Source organism: Tachypleus tridentatus, chromosome 4 (assembly GCF_004210375.1).
Source record: "Tachypleus tridentatus isolate NWPU-2018 chromosome 4, ASM421037v1, whole genome shotgun sequence".
Taxonomy (NCBI): domain Eukaryota; kingdom Metazoa; phylum Arthropoda; class Merostomata; order Xiphosura; family Limulidae; genus Tachypleus; species Tachypleus tridentatus.
In genome coordinates this window covers 121043324-121064835 of record NC_134828.1, presented here as the reverse complement: position 1 = coordinate 121064835, position 21512 = coordinate 121043324, and positions in this window count along the sequence as shown.

Genomic DNA, 21512 nt, shown 5'->3' with positions numbered 1-21512 from the left:
CAAGTAACTTAGACAATGAGGATGTTTGCAAGTAACAAATGTAGAAGTAACTTAGACAATGAGGATGCTTGCAAGTAACAAATGTACAAGTAACTTAGACAATGAGGATGATTGCAAGTAACAAATGTACAAGTAATTTAGTCAATGAGAATGTTTGCAAGTAACAAATGTACAAGTAACTTACACAATGAGGATGATTGCAAGTAACAAATGTACAAGTAACTTAGACAATGAGGATGTTTGCAAGTAACAAATGTACAAGTAACGTAGACAATGAGGATGTTTGCAAGTAACAAATGTACAAGTAACTTAGACAATGAGAATGTTTGCAAGTAACAAATGTACAAGTAACTTAGACAATGAGGATGTTTGCAAGTAACAAATGTACAAGTAACTTATACAATGAGGATGATTGCAAGTAACAAATGTACAAGTAACTTAGGCAATGAGGATGATTGCAAGTAACAAATGTACAAGTAACTTAGACAATGAGAATGTTTGCAAGTAACAAATGTACAAGTAACTTAGACAATGAGGATGTTTGCAAGTAACAAATGTAGAAGTAACTTAGACAATGAGGATGTTTGCAAGTAACAAATGTACAAGTAATTTAGTCAATGAGAATGTTTGCAAGTAACAAATGTACAAGTAACTTAGACAATGAGGATGTTTGCAAGTAACAAATGTAGAAGTAACTTAGACAATGAGGATGTTTGCAAGTTACAAATGTACAAGTAACTTAGACAATGAGGATGATTGCAAGTAACAAATGTACAAGTAATTTAGTCAATGAGAATGTTTGCAAGTAACAAATGTACAAGTAACTTAGACAATGAGGATGATTGCAAGTACTTCAAAGAAAAAAAATATCTACACCTAGATGTCGGATTATTTTTATTTTCATGAATTCACGTTCAAATAAAAGCAATAAATTGAATAATGCTATAAAGTCTTACAAAGGCTAATTCCCATGAACTTGTAATATTGACTATTTATGTAGGGATTTCTGAATATTTTTATTGTATTAATACCTACCTTGTTTCGGTAGTTTCTTACCTCATACATATTTTTTATTACTTGTTTGTTCCCACTTTATCAACTAACAATAGTCGTTATGAAGGCAGTGGTTATAACCTGTCGTGATAAGTTGCCTTGACATCGTGTGTTGAACTCAGTGAAATCCTTTAGTGTTTTGGCATTCCCCAAGTTAAAATCTAACATTTTGGTGTCTAAAACATCGTAATAACTTCAAGCATTAATGAACTATATCTTTTGACACCAGGGTCACATTAATCACCAGAACGATTGGTTTTTACGCTAATCGCTGGTGCTTTACTTTAGTGCGGGTTCGAATCCCTGTCGGATCAAACATGCTCGCCCTTTCAGCCGTGGAGGTGTTATAATGTTAAGATCAATCCCACTATTTGTTAGTAAAAGAGAAGCCCAAGAGTTGGCGGTGGGTGCTGATGACTAACTGCCTTCCCTCTTGTCACTGCTAAATTTGGGACGGCTAGTGCAGATAGCCCTCGAGTAGCTTTCCGCGAAATTAAAAAAAAACAAAACAAACAAACTATTTTAGTGATGTCTTTTGGCTAAACTAAAGCTCTGATATTTCTTGAAAATCTTGAAAACCTAAGTTGGATATTTATATAAGTATTTAAGATTGTTATAAGAGAAGTTTGGGACAATGATGAACAATACATAATATTAGGTGACCATTTTTCAATGGCTCATGTTTATTTGATATTACTAATTGTGTTTTCTAAATATCTGGTTATAAATAATAAGATGTTATGAAAAATACTCAAACATAAGGTTTCATTATGAATGAAACTTTGTAGAATGGATGACAACTGCCTGTTGTGGAGACACAAGTGTAGAAGACGACGTTTCGAAAATCTTCCGCCTTTCGTCTTCAGGTCAGTTATAAGTTTTCATTTATAAACACTATTTATTTTGTGTCTTTTTTTCTTTTCTATAAACTATGAGATAATCTACTCACAAACTGGCTTTGTTATGAGATAACCCACGTACAAACTGTCTTTGTTATGAGATAACCCACACACAAACTGGCTTTGTTATGAGATAACCCACGTACAAACTGGCATTGTTATGAGATAATCTACACACAAACTGGCTTTGTTATGAGATAACCCACGTAAAAACTGTCTTTGTTATGAGATAACCCACACACAAACTGTCTTTGTTATGAGATAACCTACACACAAACTGGCTTTGTTATGAGATAACCTACACACAAACTGTCTTTGTTATGAGATAACCCACGTACAAACTGGCATTGTTATGAGATAATCCACGTACAAACTGGCTTTGTTATGAGATAACCCGCGTACAAACTCCTTTTATCATAACAGCAATAGAAATAATTTGTTAAAAATTTGTAATTTTCAACTTATTTAGAGTTAACACGATGTTTCTGTAATATCCTATGTTTATCAGAGTATAACAGTCATTCTTGTGTACCATTCTGATCGACAAATCCTTATATAAAAGTCATAAATCGACCTTTTTCTTTGTATAGCAAGATTCGAGATATCTCTCTTCCACGTAGTCTACTCAGCCGCACTTAAAAAGTTTCAGTGAAGTGCAGTTTACATCATGTTCACGTCTTCTCTGTGGACATTCTGTTCGATAGTTTTCCAGCTTTACCATTTTTCTTCTGTCTAAACTCTTTCTATCTCTATTTCTTTCCTTTTCTATGTGGAAGAATATTCGTTGGCCAAATTAAGCTTTGCTACTGTTTACTTAGACAACTTACAGCTAATGGAATAATCACGTTTTTCGTCGTGTGTTAATTTCGACCTGCTTCGTCTCAAGTTGCGCTCGATTTGTCAAACATTTCACAGACCGTCATTTGTAAGGGATTTTCTAAAAGCATGAGGATAACAAAAGTATCAAGTATCCCATTCCAGAATCATTCTTTGGAATACCACTCGGTTTTTCTAAATCAAACTAACTAGATCTTTGTACAAACCAAATTATCGAATATTCAGAGTAGAACAAAGATAGTAAATCATTTTCATAAAGTTTTAAAAAGTTATTTTTTTCTAAGTTTTTTAAAATCAATTTTAGTTTTTTTTTTATATCCAGAGATAAAATATTTAAAGTGGAAATGACTTTAACCAGTTTTATTAAATCAATAATCATTACATTACTTATTACTGTTCACTAAATCAATACATTACTACATTACTTATTACTGTTCATTAAATCAATGCATTATTACATTACTTATTACTGTTCATTAAATCAATACATTATTACGTTACTTATTACTGTTAATTAAATCAATACATCATTACATTACTTATTACTGTTCATTAAATCAATACATTATTACATTACTTATAACTGTTCATTAAATCAATACATTACTACATTACTTATTACTGTTCATTAAATCAATACATCATTACATTACTTATTACTGTTCATTAAATCAATACATTACTACATTACTTATTACTGTTCATTAAATCAATACATTATTACATTAGTTATTACTGTTCATTAAATCAATGCATTATTACATTACTTATTACTGTTCATTAAATCAATGCATTATTACATTACTTATTACTGTTCATTAAATCAATACATTATTACATTAGTTATTACTGTTTATTAAATCAATACATTATTACGTTACTTATTACTGTTCATTAAATCAATACATTATTACATTACTTATTAATATTGTCGATTAAATTTCTAATATTCTCTAGAAATAGTTGAGATGAGCTTGAAGTGTTTTTTCTAACGGTCTTATACAATGGGTTTTAAACATATAGAAATAGACGTACATTCGCTGGTAGAGTTCAGTAATTTATTGATAAAACCTTAGGCTTTATAATATCTGACTTTAAATGAATGAAGGTTTCGTATAAATATTCTGCAATTTTTGAGACTCTAATTTGTGGTTTACCTTTGATGTTATGATGTAATTTCGCGTTATTCATGGAAGTTGCCCAATTTTTTTTCCTTATTATATTATTGGAAGCTTATTTTCCGGATTCGCCAGGTTTAAAAGAAACGAAAGATTGCTCACTTTGAAGGTAATGAAATGAATGTGTCTCAATCTGGAAGCGCAGCTGAACCAACTATATAAGACTTACATCGACTCAGAAGCTCGAATATAATATATAGACCAGACGGATTTTTTTTCAAAACATTAGGTCTTATCGAAATTTGACAGGACTTTTAGTATACATTTCACCTATTGAATCTAAAAATTCTTTTCTTCTGGCTCAATTGATAATTTTTCTATGTGTTGTACAGATTCATCAATAAAACATAGAAACGAGTCAACGTGTTGTACAGATTCAACAATGAAACATAATGACAACGAGTCAACGTGTTGTACAGATTCATCAATAAAACATAATAACAACGAATGAACGTGTTGTACAGATTCAACAATAAAACATAATAACAACGAGTCAACGTCTTGTACAGATTCAACAATGAAACATAATAACAACGAGTCAACGTCTTGTACAGATTCAACAATGAAACATAATAACAACGAGTCAATGTGTTGTACAGATTCAACAATGAAACATAGAAACGAGTCAACATGTTGTACAGATTCAACAATGAAACATAATAACAACGAGTCAACGTGTTGTACAGATTCATCAATAAAACATAATAACAATGAGTCAACGTGTTGTACAGATTCAACAATGAAACATAATAACAATGAGTCAACGTGTTGTACAGATTCAACAATGAAACATAATAACAACGAGTCAACGTCTTGTACAGATTCAACAATGAAACATAATAACAACGAGTCAACGTCTTGTACAGATTCAACAATGAAACATAATAACAACGAGTCAATGTGTTGTACAGATTCAACAATGAAACATAGAAACGAGTCAACATGTTGTACAGATTCAACAATGAAACATAATAACAACGAGTCAACGTGTTGTACAGATTCATCAATAAAACATAATAACAATGAGTCAACGTGTTGTACAGATTCAACAATGAAACATAATAACAATGAGTCAACGTGTTGTACAGATTCAACAATGAAACATAATAACAACGAGTCAACGTCTTGTACAGATTCAACAATGAAACATAATAACAACGAGTCAATGTGTTGTACAGATTCAACAATGAAACATAGAAACGAGTCAACATGTTGTACAGATTCAACAATGAAACATAATAACAACGAGTCAACGTGTTGTACAGATTCATCAATAAAACATAATAACAATGAGTCAACGTGTTGTACAGATTCAACAATGAAACATAATAACAACGAGTCAACGTCTTGTACAGATTCAACAATGAAACATAATAACAACGAGTCAATGTGTTGTACAGATTCAACAATGAAACATAGAAACGAGTCAACATGTTGTACAGATTCAACAATGAAACATAATAACAACGAGTCAACGTGTTGTACAGATTCATCAATAAAACATAATAACAATGAGTCAACGTGTTGTACAGATTCAACAATGAAACATAATAACAACGAGTCAACGTGTTGTACAGATTCATCAATAAAACATAATAACAATGAGTCAACGTGTTGTACAGATTCAACAATAAAACATAATAACAATGAGTCAACGTGTTGTACAGATTCAACAATAAAACATAATAACAATGAGTCAACGTGTTGTACAGATTCAACAATCAAACATAATAACAACGAGTCAACGTGTTGTACAGATTCAACAATAAAACATAATAACAATGAGTCAACGTGTTGTACAGATTCATCAATAAACGTAGAAATGAGTCAAAATGTTGTACAGGTTCATGAATAATATATAGAAAGTAAAGAAAAATGCAACTTGTCGAATCAAATTATAAATCTTTCAACAGCAAAAAAGCTATTTCCTGGCAATGAAATACAAATTAAACCAGCTCCAAATTAGCTACACAATAGTCAGATGGTTATCTAACTTTCAATACAACTGTCAGCACAAATCAAAATCAACCAAACATTTAACGTCGCAGAGCACTTCTTTACATTATCTGCCAACGACATACCATTCCCCAAATCAATCTATACATTTTACTCACAATACGCCGATGACATAGCAGTTTGGAGCATCACGCGTACAAAACTCACTAAACACAATTCTGACACGTGCAAGAAATGTCGAGTTTTACTAAACCCTAACAAAACTCAAACAATAATATTCCATAGAAAATTCTGCAAACAGAAGAAATCACTAAACAAAAATCAAACTTAATATAGGATACTCACAAAGAACAATCAACAACAACATGAAATTTCTGTGAATCATTTTCGGCACCAGACTAATTTGAAACAAACCCATTCAGAACATTCGTGCCCTAATTAACAAGCTCGTCAATTACATCAGATTCAAAACAGGCAAACGCTCCGACTGTACACCCACCAGTACTCTGTTCACATACAAAGCTTTCATCCACCCTCTCATTGAGTATGGCTGCCAAATTACGTATAACATGTCAAAAAATAACTGCAGAAACTCCAAGCTCAACAAAACCAAGTTTTTTGATTAGTCCTAAGAGTCCTGAACTTCGTCTCCGAAATATACATTAGCAACACCAGCAACTTCTCCACGGATAAAAACAGATTAACGTAATTAGCACTAAAATACAACAATAAAGGAGAGAAAAGAAACAAACTAACTTTTTCGTTACACAAAATCATAAGCGCTCCGAACAAACATACCCCACCATACAACCCTTTCCAAGCAATGCAAAAACAAAAATTCAACTTAACACAGTCATGTCGCAACCACGTGCTCTTTTTCAGCTCGGTTTCAGAACAGATAGAATATACGGCGTGTGTTCTGTGAAAGTGAGTTTTTTTTTAGCTCTCCGGTTTACACTGACATCTAAATCCCAGATACAGGATCTTGGTCTTCACTTCCCTGTAAACGATCTAAGCTACTTAAAATTCAATTCTCAAAAAAAAATCTCTCTGTGATACTGAAAAAAATAAAAATAAAAAATCCAAATTATCAGTTTTGATTCAGTCAACCAGACTCCATGTTGAATATTAATCTAAGAACTCGCTAGTCAGTGGCAGCCTTGGTATCTTCCACTTTCTATACGGTTTCCTCCGCAGCTCATACCGCCAACAGACTCCAATGCTCCTTCACTTCAGTCACAAAATTTATCATACTAACCTAATAATCTTACGACCAAGGCTGAAGGAGAACAACAGTTTGCGATCACCAATATTTACTTTTCTTAAACCAAACCCCTGCCACGATTTTTATTTTTAGTTTGTTTGTTCATCAATAAACATAGAAAAGACGAGTGACGTGTCGTACATATTCAACAATAAAACATCAAAACAAAGAACCAACGTGTGGTACAGATTCAACAATAAAACATGAAACAAGGAATCAACGTCTCCTTATGATTCAACAATAAAACTTAAAACATAGAATCATCGTGTCATAACAATGAGCAATAAAACATAAAAAAGAAAGAATTACCTGTTTTACAGATTCAACAATAAAACATAAAATAAGAATCAACCTGTCGTGTACATTGAACAATGAAACATAAAAACGAAGAATCAACGTGTTGTAGAGATTCAACAATAAAAATAAACAATGAATGTGTCGCCCAGATTCAACAATAAAACATAAAATAAAGAATCAACGTGTCTTACAGATTGAACAATAAAGCCAAATCAAAAAGAATCAAAGTTTTGTACAGACTGAACAATAAAACATAAAAGAAAGAATAAATGTCTCGTACAGATTCAAGAATAAAACATTAAACAATAAATATACGCCAGGTACAGCTTGAAAAACAAAACATATAACAAAGAATGAAAATGTTTTAGAGATTCAACAATAAAACATAAAAGAAAGAATCAAAGTGTCGTACAAATTCAACAATCAAACATAAAACAAAGAATCAATGCATCGGATGGATTCAACAATAAAACATAAAACCAAGAATCAACGTGTTGAACAGATTGAACAATAAAACAGAAAACCAAAGAATAAACGTATTGTACAAATTAAACAATAAAAAAGAAAAACAAAGAATCAACTTGTTGCACTGATTCAACAATACAACATAAAAGCAAAGAATCAACGTGTGTTACAGATTCAGCAATAAAACATAAAAGAAAGAATGATCGTGTCGTACAGATTCAACAATAAAACATAAAACAAGAAATGAATGTGTGATACAGATTCCAGAATAAAATATAAAGCAAAGAATCATCGTGTGGTATACACTGAGGAATAAAACAACAATACAAAGAATCAACGTGTCGTACAGATTACAGAATAAAAATTGAAACAAACAATCAACATGTTGCACTGATTGAACAATAAAACATAAAATAAGGAATCAACGAGTTTTACAGATTGAACAATTAAACGTAAAACAAAGAATCTACGTGTCATACAAATTCAAGAATAAAACAAAGAAACAAACGTACTGTCTGAACAATGACTCATAAAATAAGGAATCAATGTGTCTTAGAGATTGAACAATAAAACAAAACAAAGAACCAATCTGTCGTACATATTCAACAATAAACATAAAAGTACGAATCAACGTGACGTATAGATACAACAATAAAACATGAAAGCAAGGAATCAACGCCTTGTACAGATTCAATAATAAAATATAAAATAAGAAACCAATATGTATTACACATTCAACAATGAAACATAAAACAAAAAATAAAAACGTTTTATAGATTCAACTGTTAAACATAAAACAAAGACTTAAAGTGTCGTACAGATTCAACAATAAAGCATAAAACAAGGAATGAATGTGTGGTACAGATTCCAGAATAAAACATAAAGCAAAGAATCATCGTGTGGTACACACAGGAATAAAACAACAATACAAAGAATCAACGTGTCGTACAGATTACAGAATAAAGCATAAAACAAGGAATGAATGTGTGGTACAGATTCCAGAATAAAACATAAAGCAAAGAATCATCGTGTGGTACACACAGGAATAAAACAACAATACAAAGAATCAACGTGTCGTACAGATTACAGAATAAAGCATAAAACAAGGAATGAATGTGTGGTACAGATTCCAGAATAAAACATAAAGCAAAGAATCATCGTGTGGTACACACTGAGGAATAAAACAACAATACAAAGAATCAACGTGTCGTACAGATTACAGAATAAAAATTGAAACAAACAATCAACATGTTGCACTGATTCAACAATAAAACATAAAATAAGGAATCAACGAGTTTTACGGATTGAACAATTAAACGTAAAACAAAGAATCTACGTGTCATACAAATTCAAGAATAAAACAAAGAAAAAAACGTACTGTCTGAACAATGATTCATAAAATAAGGAATCAATGTGTCTTAGAGATTGAACAATAAAACAAAACAAAGAACCAATCTGTCGTACATATTCAACAATAAACATAAAAGTACGATTCAACGTGACGTATAGATACAACAATAAAACATGAAAGCAAGAAATCAACGCCTTGTACAGATTCAATAATAAAATATAAAATAAGAGACCAATATGTATTACACATTCAACAATGAAACATAAAACAAAAAATAAAAACTTTTTATAGATTCAACTGTTAAACATAAAACAAAGACTTAAAGTGTCGTACAGATTCAACAATAAAGCATAAAACAAGGAATGAATGTGTGGTACAGATTCCACAATGAAACATAAAACAAAGAATCATCGTGTAGTACAGATTGAACATTAAAACATAAAAACGAAGAATCAACCTGTCTTACAGATTCAAGAATAAAACATGAAACAAGGAATAATGGTGTCGTAGGGATTTGACAATAAAACATAAAAGAATGAATAAACGTGTCGTAGAGTTTAAATAATAAAACATAAAAGAATCAGTGTCGTACAGTTTGATAAATTAAACATAAAAGCAAAAAATCAGCGTATCGGAATAATTAATCAATAAAACATAAAACAAAGAACCAACTTAACGTACAGGTTCAATTACAAAACATAAAAAAATCAACATGTCCAACAGATTCAACAATAAAACTTAAAAACAAATATGATACAGAATCAACAATAAAACTTAAAAACAAATATGATACAGATTCAACAATAAAATATAAAATAAGGAATCAACGTGACTAACAGAATGAACAATAAAACATAAAACAAAGAATCAATGTGTGTTCAGATTCAATTATTAAACATAGAATAAGGAATCAATGTGTCTTACACATTGCTAAATTAAACATAAAAGGAAAAATCAACGCATCGGAATAATTAATCAATAAAACATCAAACAAAGAACCAACTTAACGTACAGGTTCAATTACAGAACATAAAAAAATCAACATGTCCTACAGATTCAACAATAAAACTTAAAAACAAATATCATACAGATTCATCAATAAAATATAAAACAATGAATCAACGCGTCGTACAGATTCAACAATGAAACATGAAACAAGAAAACAACGTGTCGTAAAAATTCAACAATGAAACATGAAACAAGAAAACAACGTGTTGTACAGATTCAACAATGAAACATGAAACAAGAAAACAACATGTCGTACAGATTCAACAATGAAACATAAAACAAGAAAACAACATGTAGTACAGATTCATCAATGAAACATGAAACAAGAAAACAACGCGTCGTACAGATTCAATAATGACACAAGAAAACTACTTGTTGTACAGATTCAACAATGAAACATGAAACAAGAAAACAACGTGTCGTACAAAATCAACAATGAAACATGAAACAAAAAACAACGTGTCGTACAGATTCAACAATGACACAAGAAAACAACGTGTCGTACAGATTCAACAATGAAACATGAAACAAGAAAACAACGTGTCGTACAGATTCAACAACGAAACATGAAACAAGAAAACAACATGTCGTACAGATTCAACAATGAAACATGAAACAAGAAAACAACGTGTCGTACAGATTCAACAATGAAACATGAAACAAAAAACAACGTGTCGTACAGATTCAACAATGACACAAGAAAACAACGTGTCGTACAGATTCAACAATGACACAAGAAAACAACGTGTTGTACACATTCAACAATGAAACATGAGACAACAAAACAACGTGTCGTACAGATTCAACAATTAAACATGAAACAAGAAAACAACGTGTCTACAGATTCAACAATGAAACATGAAACAAGAAAACAACGTGTCGTACAGATTCAACAATAAAACATGAAACAAGAAAACAACGTGTTGTACAGATTCAACAATGAAACATGAAACAACAAAACAACATGTAGTACAGATTCATCAATGAAACATGAAACAAGAAAACAACGCGTCGTACAGATTCAATAATGACACAAGAAAACAACTTGTTGTACAGATTCAACAATGAAACATGAAACAAGAAAACAACGTGTCGTACAATATCAACAATGAAACATGAAACAAAAAACAACGTGTCGTACAGATTCAACAATGACACAAGAAAACAACGTGTTGTACAGATTCAACAATGAAACATGAAACAAGAAAACAACGTGTCGTACAGATTCAACAATAAAACATGAAACAAGAAAACAACGTGTTGTACAGATTCAACAATGAAACATGACACAAGAAAACAACGTGTCGTACAGATTCAACAATGAAACATGAAACAAGAAAACAACGTGTCGCACAGATTCAACAATGACACAAGAAAACAACGTGTCGTACAGATTCAACAATGAAACATGAAACAAGAAAACAACGTGTCGTAAAAATTCAACAATGAAACATGAAACAAGAAAACAACGTGTTGTACAGATTCAACAATGAAACATGAAACAAGAAAACAACATGTCGTACAGATTCAACAATGAAACATGAAACAAGAAAACAACGCGTCGTACAGATTCAACAATGACACAAGAAAACAACTTGTTGTACAGATTCAACAATGAAACATGATACAACAAAACAACGTGTCGTACAGATTCAACAATGAAACATGAAACAAGAAAACAACGTGTCGCACAGATTCAACAATGACACAAGAAAACAACGTGTCGTACAGATTCAACAATGAAACATGAAACAAGAAAACAACGTGTCGTACAGATTCAACAATGAAACATGAAACAAGAAAACAACGTGTCGTACAGATTGAACAATGAAACATGAAACAAGAAAACAACGTGTTGTACAGATTCAACAATGAAACATGAAACAAGAAAACAACGTGTCGCACAGATTCAACAATGACACAAGAAAACAAAGTGTCGTACAGATTCAACAATGACACAAGAAAACAACGTGTCGTACAGATTCAACAATGAAACATGAAAGAAGAAAACAACGTGTCGTACAGATTGAACAATGAAACAAGAAAACAACGTGTCGTACAGATTCAACAATAAAACATGAAACAAGAAAACAACGTGTCGTACAGATTCAACAATGAAACATGATACAAGAAAACAACGTGTCGTACAGATTCAACAATTAAACATGAAACAAGAAAACAACGTGTCGTACAGATTCAACAATGAAACATGAAACAAGAAAACAATGTGTCGTACAGATTCAACAATAAAACATGAAACAAGAAAACAACGTGTTGTACAGATTCAACAATGAAACAAGAAAACAACGTGTCGTACAGATTCAACAATGACACAAGAAAACAACTTGTCGTACAGATTGAACAATGAAACATGAAACAAGAAAACAACGTGTCGTACAGATTCAACAATAAAACATGAAACAAGAAAACAACGTGTTGTACAGATTCAACAATGAAACATGACACAAGAAAACAACGTGTCGTACAGATTCAACAATGAAACATGAAACAAGAAAACAACGTGTCGCACAGTTTCAACAATGACACAAGAAAACAACGTGTCGTACAGATTCAACAATGAAACATGAAACAAGAAAACAACGTGTCGCACAGATTCAACAATGACACAAGAAAACAACGTGTCGTACAGATTCAACAATGAAACATGAAACAAGAAAACAACGTGTCGTAAAAATTCAACAATGAAACATGAAACAAGAAAACAACGTGTTGTACAGATTCAACAATAAAACATGAAACAAGAAAACAACATGTCGTACAGATTCAACAATGAAACATGAAACAAGAAAACAACGCGTCGTACAGATTCAACAATGACACAAGAAAACAACTTGTTGTACAGATTCAACAATGAAACATGAGACAACAAAACAACGTGTCGTACAGATTCAACAATGAAACATGAAACAAGAAAACAACGTGTCGCACAGATTCAACAATGAAACATGAAACAAGAAAACAACGTGTCGCACAGATTCAACAATGACACAAGAAAACAACGTGTCGTACAGATTCAACAATGAAACATGAAACAAGAAAACAACGTGTCGTACAGATTCAACAATAAAACATGAAACAAGAAAACAACGTGTTGTACAGATTCAACAATGAAACATGAAACAAGAAAACAACGTGTCGCACAGATTCAACAATGACACAAGAAAACAAAGTGTCGTACAGATTCAACAATGACACAAGAAAACAACGTGTCGTACAGATTCAACAATGAAACATGAAACAAGAAAACAACGTGTCGTACAGATTGAACAATGAAACATGAAACAAGAAAACAACGTGTTGTACAGATTCAACAATGAAACATGAAACAAGAAAACAACGTGTCGTAAAAATTCAACAATGAAACATGAAACAAGAAAACAACGTGTTGTACAGATTCAACAATAAAACATGAAACAAGAAAACAACATGTCGTAGAGATTCAACAATGAAACATGAAACAAGAAAACAACGCGTCGTACAGATTCAACAATGACACAAGAAAACAACTTGTTGTACAGATTCAACAATGAAACATGAGACAACAAAACAACGTGTCGTACAGATTCAACAATGAAACATGAAACAAGAAAACAACGTGTCGCACAGATTCAACAATGACACAAGAAAACAACGTGTCGTACAGATTCAACAATGAAACATGAAACAAGAAAACAACGTGTCGTACAGATTCAACAATAAAACATGAAACAAGAAAACAACGTGTTGTACAGATTCAACAATGAAACATGAAACAAGAAAACAACGTGTCGCACAGATTCAACAATGACAGAAGAAAACAAAGTGTCGTACAGATTCAACAATGACACAAGAAAACAACGTGTCGTACAGATTCAACAATGAAACATGAAAGAAGAAAACAACGTGTCGTACAGATTGAACAATGAAACATGAAACAAGAAAACAACGTGTCGTACAGATTCAACAATAAAACATGAAACAAGAAAACAACGTGTCGTACAGATTCAACAATGAAACATGATACAAGAAAACAATGTGTCGTACAGATTCAACAATTAAACATGAAACAAGAAAACAACGTGTCGTACAGATTCAACAATGAAACATGAAACAAGAAAACAACGTGTCGTACAGATTCAACAATGAAACATGAAACAAGAAAACAATGTGTCGTACAGATTCAACAATAAAACATGAAACAAGAAAACAACGTGTTGTACAGATTCAACAATGAAACATGAAACAAGAAAACAACGTGTCGTACAGATTCAACAATGACACAAGAAAACAACTTGTCGTACAGATTGAACAATGAAACATGAAACAAGAAAACAACGTGTCGTACAGATTCAACAATAAAACATGAAACAAGAAAACAACGTGTTGTACAGATTCAACAATGAAACATGACACAAGAAAACAACGTGTCGTACAGATTGAACAATGAAACATGAAACAAGAAAACAACGTGTCGCACAGATTCAACAATGACACAAGAAAACAACGTGTCGTACAGATTCAACAATGAAACATGAAACAAGAAAACAACGTGTCGTAAAAATTCAACAATGAAACATGAAACAAGAAAACAACGTGTTGTACAGATTGAACAATGAAACATGAATCAAGAAAACAACATGTCGTACAGATTCAACAATAAAACATGAAACAAGAAAACAACGCGTCGTACAGATTCAACAATGACACAAGAAAACAACTTGTTGTACAGATTCAACAATGAAACATGAAACAAGAAAACAACGTGTCGTACAAAATCAACAATGAAACATGAAACAAAAAACAACGTGTCGTGCAGATTCAACAATGACACAAGAAAACAACGTGTTGTACACATTCAACAATGAAACATGAGACAACAAAACAACGTGTCGTACAGATTCAACAATGAAACATGAAACAAGAAAACAACGTGTCGCACAGTTTCAACAATGACACAAGAAAACAACGTGTCGTACAGATTCAACAATGAAACATGAAAGAAGAAAACAACGTGTCGTACAGATTCAACAATGAAACATGAAAGAAGAAAACAACGTGTCGTACAGATTGAACAATGAAACATGAAACAAGAAAACAACGTGTCGTACAGATTGAACAATTAAACATGAAACAAGAAAACAACGTGTCCTACAGATTCAACAATGAAACATGAAACAAGAAAACAACGTGTCGTACAGATTCAACAATAAAACATGAAACAAGAAAACAACGTGTTGTACAGATTCAACAATGAAACATGAAACAAGAAAACAACGTGTCGTACAGATTGAACAATGAAACATGAAACAAGAAAACAACGTGTCGTACAGATTCAACAATAAAACATGAAACAAGAAAACAACGTGTTGTACAGATACAACAATAAAACATAAAGATAAAGAATCAACGCATCGTACAAATTATAGAATAAAACATACACAAAGATTCAATGCGTTTTACAGATTCAACAATAAAACATAAAAGAAAGAAACAATGTATCGGACTGATTCAACAATGAATCATAAAATAACCATTAACGTGTCGTACAGTTTCAACAATAAAACATGAAACAAAGAATCAACTTGTGGTAGAAATTCAGTAAGAAGACATAAAATAATGAATGAACGTAGCTTACAGATTGAACACTAAAATATGAAACAAGAAAGCAACGAGTCGTACAGATTTAATAATAATATTTTACACAAAGTGTCAACCTATCGGACAGATCCATCAATAACACATAACTACAACATGTACAGATTTACCAGTATAATATATAAACACATCGTTGTTTGAGGAGAATGAGTAAATATTTGTAAAACTTGAAATGTTAAAACTTACTTTTTAATAATATTAAAATACTAAATTCGTAATAATAAAACAAATAAAAGGTAATTGTTCGGAATGGTACAATTGTGAAGTGTGTATATCGTAAACTAATAACCATTCCTTGTGAGAAATGTATTAAGAATATTCTGAAATTCACTACTTCTGTAGAACGAATGAATTACAAATTAATGAATACTTGTGAGGGAGTCGTAAAGTTCATTATAGTGCGTATCATAACCAAAGGATTAAACATACTTTTGTGTACTGACATGTCTTAAGAAAAAAAACAACACAGCTTTGGGATTTAGTCGAACAAATTATGTCTTATTACAAGCACGACTTAGCTAAGTACTGTAGTATATTTGTATATACATAAAAGCTAAGGGTGGCTTATGCTTTGTTTGATATAAAAGTATTTCTAAGAACTTTACATTAGGGTCATTAAATTCGGATTCCTTCTTCCTCCTTGTCTCTGTTTTTCTTTTTCATATATATATATATATATATACTTTCTATAGAATGTTTGTGAAACTCAGAAAATCAGTTTTTTTTTTCTGCTTTGATGTAAGCTTTGGAAGGAAAACCAGCAGGAAACAAAACCATGTAAATGATTTTTACTACAAAACAAATGAGTAAGGCACTCTATTCTTTAATCTATAATTCCTTATTTTATACTCTTCTGTAACATATATTTAACTACAATATTTATTTAAAAACAGAGACACGAGGTACTGTGAGTTATGAAAATATGCATGAAGTTATAGTTCAAAGACTGGTATGAACACTGCTTTGAAACAAAATATTAAGATATGCAAAATGTTGTTCACTATATATATATATATATATTTTTCTTATAGCAAAGCCACATCGGGCTATCTGCTGACTCCACCAAAGGGAAGCGAACCCCTGCTTTTAGCGTTGTAAATCCGTACAGTTACTGCTGTACCAGCGGAGGACGATGTTGTTCTAACCCACATTATGACAGAAACTAGCTAGCGTGTTATAATAAAAACTGTTTTTCTTAATTAAGATAACCATATATATTATACGGTTGTGTTTGTATATATATAACAAATGTAATTTAATAATGGTCTCATAAAATACAATAAATACATTTTTGTTAAAAATGACTAGCAAATGGTCTAACATACTTTCTTCAGTTTAAAAACAGAACTACACGATGGGCTACTTCAATGTACTCATTGCGGTATCGAACACTGATTTTTAGCAGTATAGTTTACTGCTAAACTATATATATACATAACTTAGTGTTATGTGTTAATAATAAGTGTGTTAAGGGTCAGTGTTAATAATAAATATTATTAACGAGAGTCTGTTAATAATATTTCAAGATACGCTTGAAATATAATATCACATATATATGATATACTTAATAAAAGTACTGAATACGGAAATATAGTAGGTGTAATATAGTAGTTGAAACCCGAGCCGAATAAAAATTAAATATTAAAGTGTATAATTCATTTATGGACTTTTTAACATTTTTATTTTCACAAACGATAAGCTTACATAATCAGTATATTAGAAGGTTCTTAAAACTACTGATCCGACATGGACGTTGTTTGTAGTTAAACACAAAACAACACTGCGATATCTGTGCTCTGACCACCTCGGGTATCAAGATACGGCTTATAGCAGTCCCCAGACATACGACTGTGTCACTGGAGATGGCTCGGCTTTGCCAGATGATTAGGAAACTTGACTCGCAAACTGTAAGCCGTGAGTTCGAATTCCTGATCGATGAAACACGCTTGCACTTTTATCTTTGAAGGTGTTATAACGTTACGGGCAATCCCACTATTCGTTAGTAAAATAATAGCCTTAGTGTTAACATGTTAAAATAAGGATAGCTTGCGCAGGTAGCCCTAGTATAACTTTGCGCGAAATATAAAACAAACTTAAAACTATTTAATTCAAAATGTATCTAATTTTCCAGTCTTTAATATAATTCGTGGTTATAACTCAATGCTTTCTCTATAAAAACTTTCTCTTTAAAACTATATAAAAATAATATTTTTGAACAATTTAAAAATACATAAATAGAAATATTTTATGTGAACGGAATTTGGAAGAAAACTTTAGTAACACCGAAAACAAGCAATCAGAGATCTTCTCTGATGAATTGTTGTTAGTTACAGCCTTTTGAACGTGTAAAGTTCTTAGATGTAGAGCCTTATTTATATAATCAATACAGATTCTCTCTCCTGACACTTACAGCGTTTTTGCATCTGCGAAATATACTTTTGATCAGCCAAAGCTGACTGTTTTGAGGATTCTGTTGCTAAGCCCCTTCATGACGTGTTATGGGTGAATGTATGGACAGCTTTTAAAGAAGACCCGAGGATTGTTCTTGACCCGAGGATTGTTCTTGACCCGAGGATTGTTCCTGACCCGAGGATAGTTCTTGACCCGAGGATAGTTCTTGACCCGAGGATTGTTCTTGACCCGAGGATTGTTCTTGACCCGAGGAAAGTTCCTGACCCGAGGATAGTTTTTGACCCGAGGATTGTTCTTGACCCGAGGATAGTTCCTGACCCGAGGATAGTTATTGTGATAAGATCAATATTTCGGGTCCGATTGAACACGTGCAAAAATATATAGTTAGGTCCAACACCACGTTAACTGTTCAACCACCATTAAAATAATATCTTGAGATGCACGCTTTGTTATAGGAACCCCACATTGTGCCATCAATGGTGTCCTAATTTTAGCGCTGTAATTCCGAATGTTTACCGCTGTCCCACTGGGGAAACCACTTCTCTGAATTTAACTAATATATTTTCATACTAATGTATCCATACTCCATGAATGAAATGTTATTAAAATGGACATAGACAAGGTTCTTCCTTTGAGCTGGTGCTTCTGCTCTCTTTCTAGATACCAACTTCTTGATAATTCGATGAAAGATCCGTATGTGTAGAGTGCACATGGTCAGTGTCATTGCCCCTAATTGTAAAGGTTCCTATTATGAACTGTATACATAGTCAGTGGAATTACTACTATCTGCAACAGATTATACTATCAACTGTATACATAGTCAGTGGAATTACTACTATCTGCAACAGATTATACTATCAACTGTATACATAGTCAGTGGAATTACTACTATCTGCAACAGATTATACTATCAACTGTATACATAGTCAGTGGAATTACTACTATCTGCAACAGATTATACTATCAACTGTATACATAGTCAGTGGAATTACTACTATCTGCAACAGATTATACTATCAACTGTATACATAGCCAGTGGAATTACTACTATCTGCAACAGATTATATTATCAACTGTATACATAGCCAGTGGAATTACTACTATCTGCAACAGATTATACTATCAACTGTATACATAGCCAGTGGAATTACTACTATCTGCAACAGATTATACAATCAACTGTATACATAGCCAGTGGAATTACTACTATCTGCAACAGATTATATTATCAACTGTATACATAGTCAGTGGAATTACTACTATCTGCAACAGATTATACTATCAACTGTATACATAGCCAGTGGAATTACTACTATCTGCAACAGATTATATTATCAACTGTATATATAGCCAGTGGAATTACTACTATCTGCAACAGATTATACTATCAACTGTATACATAGCCAGTGGAATTACTACTATCTGCAACAGATTATACAATCAACTGTATACATAGCCAGTGGAATTACTACTATCTGCAACAGATTATATTATCAACTGTATACATAGCCAGTGGAATTACTACTATCTGCAACAGATTATACTATCAACTGTATACATAATCAGTGACATTGCTACTATATGTAAAAATTATTTTATCAACTGTATACATAGTCAACGGCATTGCTAATATCTGTAACAGTTTCTTCTACGAATTGTATACATTGTCTGTGGTACTTCCACTAACTGTAACAGTTTCTATTGTGAATGAATACATAGTCAGTGGCATTGCTACTATCTGTAAGAATTTCTACTATGAATTGTATACATATTCTGTGACTTTGCTACTATCTGTAACAGTTTCTACTATGAACTGTATACATATTCAGTGGCATTGCTACTATCGGTAACAGTTTATATTATGAATGAATACATAGTGAGTGGCATTACTACTATCTGGAACAGTTTCAACGATGAACTGTATACATAGTCTGTGGCATTGCTACTATCTGTAACAGTTTCTATTATGAATTAATACATAGTGAGTGGCATTACTACTATCTGGAACAGTTTCAACTACGAACTGTATACATAGTCTGTGGCATTGCTACTATCTGTAACAGTTTCTATTATGAATGAATACATAGGCAGTGACATTACTACTATCTGGAACAGTTTCAACTACGAACTGTATACATAGTCAATGATACTACCACAAACTCTCAAGGGTTTCCAGAGAAATTCACACGAGGCATACAAAGCTGTGTGAATTGATTTATAGTAAAAGTTTTTAAACTTATAATAACTTTTTGTGACTCATTTTGTAACTGATAATTTCTCTAGTTGTATTCTAGAAGTCCATATAGTGCCCGTTGGAAGTGGACTGATTATTTATATCTGCTTCTTATATAGAAGTTAAGTGGGACATTTTGTATTCCAGAACGTAGTTCAGGCAGTATTTGACATCAAAAGATGGATTATGGACAGATTCTTGTACACTTTCATTTTATAAACAATTTATGGCTCTGAGTCCACGACTTTATTTGTTATATTTATTAATATACGAAAATCTAAAGACCAAATCAGTCAGTAAAAGTCAGTAATTACTGTTGGAGTGTTTTTACTTACACTCTTTCAACTGCGGTTTGTGATCCAAGTGAGTCCATTGATAAGTAAATAACTTAGAAATTGAGAAAAGTGTTTGTTGGAACGAGGAGTAATGCCTCTTCCCTGTAACAATATCATTATTTAAGGTCGTCATCAAGGCGTGACCTTCACAAACGTCATTGCATCGCTGTACACCTGAAATGCCGTTGGAAGAGTTCTATAAAATAACAAATGAAGTCCTTATAAATTAAATGTTACCAAAACCACTCCTTATAGTACTCATAAATAAACCCCCTTGCATACGTGTGGAGCTGTGCCATGTAAGGTAACATCCGACCATAGCAGACGTTGCTACACGAATTTAGGTTTGACGTACAAGGTGAAAATGTACACCAGTGGATCACTGCCACTTTGAGTGATCTAAATGGCTAACGATGTTTCATAAAAAGACACTATAAAGTAGCACAGAGAAGTGGTTCCACAGCTATTTCCTGATGGTATGAATAATCGTAAAGCATTTAGTTGGTGACTAGTTTAACCTCTATATTGTAAGAAGATTACTTTCTAGAAGGACGTCATTATTACATGAA